Genomic DNA, 10,000 nt, shown 5'->3' on the forward strand with positions numbered 1-10,000 from the left:
GCCCTCGGTGATTTTAGGACCGCTTTTTCACCCTCGCTGTCCGACCGGAGAACCGTCGTAGCTCGGACAGTTCGTGTGCCAGCATCCGCTGGCACTTAGAAAATTTTAAAAAAGAAAAAAATAGTCTTCTGCATATACGTTCTGACTATATTTTGCGATTAGGGGGTAAAGGTAATGAGTACAGTGACTAGGGGGACCAACTCATCGTACTCTGGCGCACCAACACGCCAAGGTTGGTACTGCACTTAGGCTGATTTTTGCGCTATTCGCGGCCGACCGGGGAACCAGCGCGGAGCGGACACATTACGGCGAATGAGCCGTTGGCACTTAGAAAATTTTTGAGCTTTTTTCGAACTTCCGTGAGGCTGATTTTGCGCTATTCGCGGCCGACCGGGGGAACCAGCGCGGAGCGGACACATTACGGCGAATGAGCCGTTGGCACTTAGAAAATTTTTGAGCTTTTTTCGAACTTCCGTGAGGCTGATTTTGCGCTATTCGCGGCCGACCGGGGAACCAGCGCGGAGCGGACACATTACGGCGAATGAGCCGTTGGCACTTAGAAAATTTTTGAGCTTTTTTCGGACTTCCGTGTGGAGCTTTGGGGCCGTTCCGCCTAACTTTTTATGCCCGATTAGGCTTCCAGGGAGGCGGCTAAGCATTATTGACCAATCATGGAGCTTTTTTGGGACTTCCGTGTGGAGCTTTGGGGCCGTTCCGCCTAGCTTTTTATGCCCGATTAGGCTTCCAGGGAGGCGGCTAAGCATTATTGACCAATCATGGAGCTTTTTTGGGACTTCCGTGTGGAGCTTTGGGGCCGTTCCGCCTAACTTTTTATGCCCGATTAGGCTTCCAGGGAGGCGGCTAAGCATTATTGACCAATCATGGAGCTTTTTTGGGACTTCCGTGTGGAGCTTTGGGGCCGTTCCGCCTAGCTTTTTATGCCCGATTAGGCTTCCAGGGAGGCGGCTAAGCATTATTGACCAATCATGGAGCTTTTTTGGACTTCCGTGTGGAGCTTTGGGGCCGTTCCGCCTAACTTTTTATGCCCGATTAGGCTTCCAGGGAGGCGGCTAAGCATTATTGACCAATCATGGAGCTTTTTTGGGACTTCCGTGTGGAGCTTTGGGGCCGTTCCGCCTAGCTTTTTATGCCCGATTAGGCTTCCAGGGAGGCGGCTAAGCATTATTGACCAATCATGGAGCTTTTTTGGGACTTCCGTGTGGAGCTTTGGGGCCGTTCCGCCTAGCTTTTTATGCCCGATTAGGCTTCCAGGGAGGCGGCTAAGCATTATTGACCAATCATGGAGCTTTTTTGGGACTTCCGTGTGGAGCTTTGGGGCCGTTCCGCCTAGCTTTTTATGCCCGGTTAGGCTTCCAGGGAGGCGGCTAAGCATTATTGACCAATCATGGAGCTTTTTTGGGACTTCCGTGTGGAGCTTTGGGGCCGTTCCGCCTAGCTTTTTATGCCCGATTAGGCTTCCAGGGAGGCGGCTAAGCATTATTGACCAATCATGGAGCTTTTTTGGGACTTCCAGCCGGTGCTTTGGGGGCCTTCCCCCTCACTTTCTACGCCCGATTGGGCTTCCAGGGACGCGGCTAAGCATTTTTAACAGAAATGGAGCTTTTTGCGGAGCTCCAGCCGGTGCCACCGGCAGGCCGTGCACGCGGACGAGATGACCGAAAGAAGCTCCAGGAGAGCGGATGGACGCTTTTTAAGCACCGAGGCGGAGATCGCGGAGCTTTAATAGACTTCCAGCGGGCCCAAAGCGGCCAGGCAGACGGCGCAGCGCGACCTGGTACCTCGCACGGGACGCATCGCCCCCCCCGCGCACAGTTCCAGGGGGCCGGGATGACGTTTCAAAGCTGCCGCTGCAGCTGCGGCGGGGAGTGGCCTCCCTCCGGTGGACACGACGAGTAAATGACACCGGCCGCTGACGCAAACCCACGCCGGACAGGAGAGCTCAAAAGCCGGGTAACATTTCAAGGAAGACCCCCCCTGCTCAGACCTCCACTAGGCCGGGATGACTGTTCAGCTGTGGCGGGGAGTGGCCTCCCTCCGGTCGGCACGACGAGTAAATGACACCGGCCGCTGACGCAAACCCACGCCGGACAGGAGAGCTCAAAAGCCGGGTAACATTTCAAGGAAGACCCCCCCTGCGCAGACCTCCACTAGGCCGGGATGACTGTTCAGCTGTGGCGGGGAGTGGCCTCCCTCCGGTCGGCACGACGAGTAAATGACACCGGCCGCTGACGCAAACCCACGCCGGACAGGAGAGCTCAAAAGCCGGGGTAACATTTCAAGGAAGACCCCCCTGCGCAGACCTCCACTAGGCCGGGATGACTGTTCAGCTGTGGCGGGGAGTGGCCTCCCTCCGGTCGGCACGACGAGTAAATGACACCGGCCGCTGACGCAAACCCACGCCGGACAGGAGAGCTCAAAAGCCGGGTAACATTTCAAGGAAGACCCCCCCCTGCGCAGACCTCCACTAGGCCGGGATGACTGTTCAGCTGTGGCGGGGAGTGGCCTCCCTCCGGTCGGCACGACGAGTAAATGACACCGGCCGCTGACGCAAACCCACGCCGGACAGGAGAGCTCAAAAGCCGGGTAACATTTCAAGGAAGACCCCCCCTGCGCAGACCTCCACTAGGCCGGGATGACTGTTCAGCTGTGGCGGGGAGTGGCCTCCCTCCGGTCGGCACGACGAGTAAATGACACCGGCCGCTGACGCAAACCCACGCCGGACAGGAGAGCTCAAAAGCCGGGTAACATTTCAAGGAAGACCCCCCCTGCGCAGACCTCCACTAGGCCGGGATGACTGTTCAGCTGTGGCGGGGAGTGGCCTCCCTCCGGTCGGCACGACGAGTAAATGACACCGGCCGCTGACGCAAACCCACGCCGGACAGGAGAGCTCAAAAGCCGGGTAACATTTCAAGGAAGACCCCCCCTGCGCAGACCTCCACTAGGCCGGGATGACTGTTCAGCTGTGGCGGGGAGTGGCCTCCCTCCGGTCGGCACGACGAGTAAATGACACCGGCCGCTGACGCAAACCCACGCCGGACAGGAGAGCTCAAAAGCCGGGTAACATTTCAAGGAAGACCCCCCCTGCGCAGACCTCCACTAGGCCGGGATGACTGTTCAGCTGTGGCGGGGAGTGGCCTCCCTCCGGTCGGCACGACGAGTAAATGACACCGGCCGCTGACGCAAACCCACGCCGGACAGGAGAGCTCAAAAGCCGGGTAACATTTCAAGGAAGACCCCCCCTGCGCAGACCTCCACTAGGCCGGGATGACTGTTCAGCTGTGGCGGGGAGTGGCCTCCCTCCGGTCGGCACGACGAGTAAATGACACCGGCCGCTGACGCAAACCCACGCCGGACAGGAGAGCTCAAAAGCCGGGTAACATTTCAAGGAAGACCCCCCCTGCGCAGACCTCCACTAGGCCGGGATGACTGTTCAGCTGTGGCGGGGAGTGGCCTCCCTCCGGTCGGCACGACGAGTAAATGACACCGGCCGCTGACGCAAACCCACGCCGGACAGGAGAGCTCAAAAGCCGGGTAACATTTCAAGGAAGACCCCCCCTGCGCAGACCTCCACTAGGCCGGGATGACTGTTCAGCTGTGGCGGGGAGTGGCCTCCCTCCGGTCGGCACGACGAGTAAATGACACCGGCCGCTGACGCAAACCCACGCCGGACAGGAGAGCTCAAAAGCCGGGTAACATTTCAAGGAAGACCCCCCCTGCGCAGACCTCCACTAGGCCGGGATGACTGTTCAGCTGTGGCGGGGAGTGGCCTCCCTCCGGTCGGCACGACGAGTAAATGACACCGGCCGCTGACGCAAACCCACGCCGGACAGGAGAGCTCAAAAGCCGGGTAACATTTCAAGGAAGACCCCCCCTGCGCAGACCTCCACTAGGCCGGGATGACTGTTCAGCTGTGGCGGGGAGTGGCCTCCCTCCGGTCGGCACGACGAGTAAAGCTATTTAGGAAAATCTGAGATAAATATCACTTGCATAATAATTTGGAACACGGTCCCGTGTTCCAAATTATTATGCAAAATGTATTTAGACACCAGCAATCGCACTTAGATTTGTTTCTTTTTTCTTTCTTTTAGCTTCCATAATGTTACCGGGCGCTGACGCAAACCCACGCCCGGCAGGAGAGCTCAAAAGCCGGGTAACATTTCAAGGAAGACCCCCCCTGCGCAGACCTCCACTAGGCCGGGATGACTGTTCAGCTGTGGCGGGGAGTGGCCTCCCTCCGGTCGGCACGACGAGTAAATGACACCGGCCGCTGACGCAAACCCACGCCGGACAGGAGAGCTCAAAAGCCGGGTAACATTTCAAGGAAGACCCCCCCTGCGCAGACCTCCACTAGGCCGGGATGACTGTTCAGCTGTGGCGGGGAGTGGCCTCCCTCCGGTCGGCACGACGAGTAAATGACACCGGCCGCTGACGCAAACCCACGCCGGACAGGAGAGCTCAAAAGCCGGGTAACATTTCAAGGAAGACCCCCCCTGCGCAGACCTCCACTAGGCCGGGATGACTGTTCAGCTGTGGCGGGGAGTGGCCTCCCTCCGGTCGGCACGACGAGTAAAGCTATTTAGGAAAATCTGAGATAAATATCACTTGCATAATAATTTGGAACACGGTCCCGTGTTCCAAATTATTATGCAAAATGTATTTAGACACCAGCAATCGCACTTAGATTTGTTTCTTTTTTCTTTCTTTTAGCTTCCATAATGTTACCGGGCGCTGACGCAAACCCACGCCCGGCAGGAGAGCTCAAAAGCCGGGTAACATTTCAAGGAAGACCCCCCCTGCGCAGACCTCCACTAGGCCGGGATGACTGTTCAGCTGTGGCGGGGAGTGGCCTCCCTCCGGTCGGCACGACGAGTAAATGACACCGGCCGCTGACGCAAACCCACGCCGGACAGGAGAGCTCAAAAGCCGGGTAACATTTCAAGGAAGACCCCCCCTGCGCAGACCTCCACTAGGCCGGGATGACTGTTCAGCTGTGGCGGGGAGTGGCCTCCCTCCGGTCGGCACGACGAGTAAATGACACCGGCCGCTGACGCAAACCCACGCCGGACAGGAGAGCTCAAAAGCCGGGTAACATTTCAAGGAAGACCCCCCCTGCGCAGACCTCCACTAGGCCGGGATGACTGTTCAGCTGTGGCGGGGAGTGGCCTCCCTCCGGTCGGCACGACGAGTAAAGCTATTTAGGAAAATCTGAGATAAATATCACTTGCATAATAATTTGGAACACGGTCCCGTGTTCCAAATTATTATGCAAAATGTATTTAGACACCAGCAATCGCACTTAGATTTGTTTCTTTTTTCTTTCTTTTAGCTTCCATAATGTTACCGGGCGCTGACGCAAACCCACGCCCGGCAGGAGAGCTCAAAAGCCGGGTAACATTTCAAGGAAGACCCCCCCTGCGCAGACCTCCACTAGGCCGGGATGACTGTTCAGCTGTGGCGGGGAGTGGCCTCCCTCCGGTCGGCACGACGAGTAAATGACACCGGCCGCTGACGCAAACCCACGCCGGACAGGAGAGCTCAAAAGCCGGGTAACATTTCAAGGAAGACCCCCCCTGCGCAGACCTCCACTAGGCCGGGATGACTGTTCAGCTGTGGCGGGGAGTGGCCTCCCTCCGGTCGGCACGACGAGTAAATGACACCGGCCGCTGACCGCAAACCCACGCCGGACAGGAGAGCTCAAAAGCCGGGTAACATTTCAAGGAAGACCCCCCCTGCGCAGACCTCCACTAGGCCGGGATGACTGTTCAGCTGCGGCGGGGAGTGGCCTCCCTCCGGTCGGCACGACGAGTAAAGCTATTTAGGAAAATCTGAGATAAATATCACTTGCATAATAATTTGGAACACGGTCCCGTGTTCCAAATTATTATGCAAAATGTATTTAGACACCAGCAATCGCACTTAGATTTGTTTCTTTTTTCTTTCTTTTAGCTTCCATAATGTTACCGGGCGCTGACGCAAACCCACGCCCGGCAGGAGAGCTCAAAAGCCGGGGTAACATTTCAAGGAAGCTATTTAGGAAAATCTGAGATAAATATCCTTTGCATAATAATTTGGAACACGGTCCCGTGTTCCAAATTATTATGCAAAATGTATTTAAGTGTCATAAAGATTACATTTTTTGTTTTTCAAGTACTGAAATCACCCTCAGTCATGGTACAGTCCATGGTAGTCTGCCAGGTGAGCGCAATTGTAGTAATTAACAAGTCTATTTAAGTTCCGCGTTTTTAAGCGTTCGGCCATTTCGTTCAACCATGGGGAGGAAAAAGGATCTCTCTGCTGTCGAGAAGCGTGAAATCGTTCGATGCCTTGGACAAGGTATGCAGACATTCGATATTGCACGAAAGCTTAAGCGCGACCATCGAACTTTGAAGAAATTCGTCGCTGATTCGGAGCAAACGCGCGTTCGTGCAGACAAAGGCACGACAAGGAAGGTTTCTGCAAGACAAACAAATCGAATCAAGAGGGCGGCTGCAAGCATGCCACTAAAGACGAGCAAACAAATATTCGACGCTGCTGGTGCCAGTGAAGTCCCACGAACGACGAGGTGCAGGATCCTCCAGAGGCTTGCAGTTGTGCGGAAACCCTCCATTCGGCCACCCCTGAACAACGCGAACAAGCAGAAACGGCTGCAGTGGGCCCAGACTTACATGAAGACAAATTTTCAGACAGTCCTGTTCACCGACGAGTGCCGTGCCACCTTGGATGGGCCAGGTAGGGTTTTTTAAGTTTTTCCTTGCACTTTTGAGAGCTCAGGGGATGCTTTGAGAATAATTGTCAATTTCTGTCTATGTGAAGCCCTTTGAGACTGCTTGTGATTTAGGGCTATACAAATAAACTTGATTTGACTTGACTTTACAGATGGATGGAGTCGTGGATGGTTGGTGGACGGCCACGATAGCCCAACAAGGCTGCGGCGTCAGCAGGGAGGTGGCGGAGTGATGTTTTGGGCCGGAATCATGGGGAGAGAGCTGCTTGGCCCCTTTAGGGTCCCTGAAGGCGTCAAAATTACGTCTGTTAACTACGTGGAATTTCTGACTCAACACTTCTGTCCATGGTACAACAGGAAGAACCGTGCTTTCCGTCAAAAGATCATCTTCATGCATGACAATGCACCGTCTCATGCTGCAAGAAATACGTCAACGTCTTTGGCATCTATGGGAATAAAGGGAGAGAAACTGATGGTGTGGCCCCCATGCTCCCCTGACCTCAATCCTATTGAAAACTTGTGGAGCATCGTCAAGCAGAAAATCTACGAAGGTGGGAGGCAGTTCAATTCCAAAGAGCAGCTCTGGCAGGCTATTCTTAGATCCTGCCAAGAAATTCAACCAGAAACTGTACAAAAACTCACAAGTTCAGTGGATGGAAGAATCGTGAAGCTGCTGTTGAACAAAGGGTCCTATGTTAAAATGTAACTTTGTTTTTTATTGAAATAAAGGGTCCTATGTTAAAATGTAACTTGTTTGTCTTTTCTTTGAAATAGCTTTTGATTTCAGTAAATATGACCTCCTAATGCTGTAAATTCTTAAGATGGGCATTTCAGTTCATAAAAACCTATAAAATGTTATAAAACTCTGTTGTGCGTAATAATGTGGAACAGTGCATTTTAAGTTTTTTATTTTTTAAAAATTCTGTGATCATTCGGAGGTTTGTTCAATAAAATTAGAATTCATCAAAATAATGGTTGATGACTTGAAAATTATGCTGACTCATTTTGCATCGACTATTTAGGAAAATCTGAGATAAATGTCACTTGCATAATAATTTGGAACACGGTGTAAGTGCGATTGCTGGTGTATTTACTCGTCGTGTCCACCGGAGGACGGCAAATCCCCGCCGCAGCTGCAGCGGCAGCGCTTAAATGTCTTCCCGGCCGCCTGGAACTCTGCACGGGGCGTGTTTCGTCCCGCGCAGCGGTACCAGATCGCGCTGCGCCGTCAGCCGAGCCGCGCGCGGTCCGCTGGAAGTCTACACTGTGTTCCAAATTATTATGCAAATTGTATTTATGTGTCATAAAGATTACATTTTTTGTTTTTCAATTAAACTCATGGATGGTATTACGTGTCAGGGCTCTTTGGATCACTGAGATCAATCTCAGACACCGGGGATCATTACCGGCCAGTTGAGCCCAAATTAAGGAAAAACTACTTAAGAATGGTGTTCCACATTATTAAGCAGATAATTTGAAGTTCGCTTTGAGCAGTGGCGGACGCCAACCCACGACCGGTGGGAGAGCTCGGAGGGCGGATGGGCTTTCAAGGAAGCCCCCCAGGCCGGTCCCACTCGCACTTAGAATTTTTTTTTTTTTTTGGCTTCCATAATGTACCGGGCGCGGACGCGAAACCCACGCCGGGCATGGCAGCTCGAAAGGCGGCTAAGCATTCAAGGAAGCACCGTCTGGAGCTTCAGAGCCGTTCCGCCTGACTTTTAACGTAGAGTACCGGGCGCAAACCACTAACTCAAGCCCGGCATGGCAGCTCGAAAGGCGGCTAAGCATTCAAGGAAGCACCGTCTGGAGCTTCAGAGCCGTTCCGCCTGACTTTTAACGTAGAGTACCGGGCGCAAACCACTAACTCAAGCCCGGCATGGCAGCTCGAAAGGCGGCTAAGCATTCAAGGAAGCACCGTCTGGAGCTTCAGAGCCGTTCCGCCTGACTTTTAACGTAGAGTACCGGGCGCAAACCACTAACTCAAGCCCGGCATGGCAGCTCGAAAGGCGGCTAAGCATTCAAGGAAGCACCGTCTGGAGCTTCAGAGCCGTTCCGCCTGACTTTTAACGTAGAGTACCGGGCGCAAACCACTAACTCAAGCCCGGCATGGCAGCTCGAAAGGCGGCTAAGCATTCAAGGAAGCACCGTCTGGAGCTTCAGAGCCGTTCCGCCTGACTTTTAACGTAGAGTACCGGGCGCAAACCACTAACTCAAGCCCGGCATGGCAGCTCGAAAGGCGGCTAAGCATTCAAGGAAGCACCGTCTGGAGCTTCAGAGCCGTTCCGCCTGACTTTTAACGTAGAGTACCGGGCGCAAACCACTAACTCAAGCCCGGCATGGCAGCTCGAAAGGCGGCTAAGCATTCAAGGAAGCACCGTCTGGAGCTTCAGAGCCGTTCCGCCTGACTTTTAACGTAGAGTACCGGGCGCAAACCACTAACTCAAGCCCGGCATGGCAGCTCGAAAGGCGGCTAAGCATTCAAGGAAGCACCGTCTGGAGCTTCAGAGCCGTTCCGCCTGACTTTTAACGTAGAGTACCGGGCGCAAACCACTAACTCAAGCCCGGCATGGCAGCTCGAAAGGCGGCTAAGCATTCAAGGAAGCACCGTCTGGAGCTTCAGAGCCGTTCCGCCTGACTTTTAACGTAGAGTACCGGGCGCAAACCACTAACTCAAGCCCGGCATGGCAGCTCGAAAGGCGGCTAAGCATTCAAGGAAGCACCGTCTGGAGCTTCAGAGCCGTTCCGCCTGACTTTTAACGTAGAGTACCGGGCGCAAACCACTAACTCAAGCCCGGCATGGCAGCTCGAAAGGCGGCTAAGCATTCAAGGAAGCACCGTCTGGAGCTTCAGAGCCGTTCCGCCTGACTTTTAACGTAGAGTACCGGGCGCAAACCACTAACTCAAGCCCGGCATGGCAGCTCGAAAGGCGGCTAAGCATTCAAGGAAGCACCGTCTGGAGCTTCAGAGCCGTTCCGCCTGACTTTTAACGTAGAGTACCGGGCGCAAACCACTAACTCAAGCCCGGCATGGCAGCTCGAAAGGCGGCTAAGCATTCAAGGAAGCGACGCCGGCCGGTCCGCGGGCCAAATAGGGTCCAGTAAAGTACCGGGCGCAAACCACTAACTCAAGCCCGGCATGGCAGCTCGAAAGGCGGCTAAGCATTCAAGGAAGCGACGCCGGCCGGTCCGCGGGCCAAATAGGGTCCAGTAAAGTACCGGGCGCGGCCACTAACGCCTTGTGGCGGTCGCCTTGTGG

This window comes from Syngnathus typhle, unplaced genomic scaffold, assembly GCF_033458585.1.
Source record: "Syngnathus typhle isolate RoL2023-S1 ecotype Sweden unplaced genomic scaffold, RoL_Styp_1.0 HiC_scaffold_354, whole genome shotgun sequence".
In the NCBI taxonomy this organism is placed as follows: domain Eukaryota; kingdom Metazoa; phylum Chordata; class Actinopteri; order Syngnathiformes; family Syngnathidae; genus Syngnathus; species Syngnathus typhle.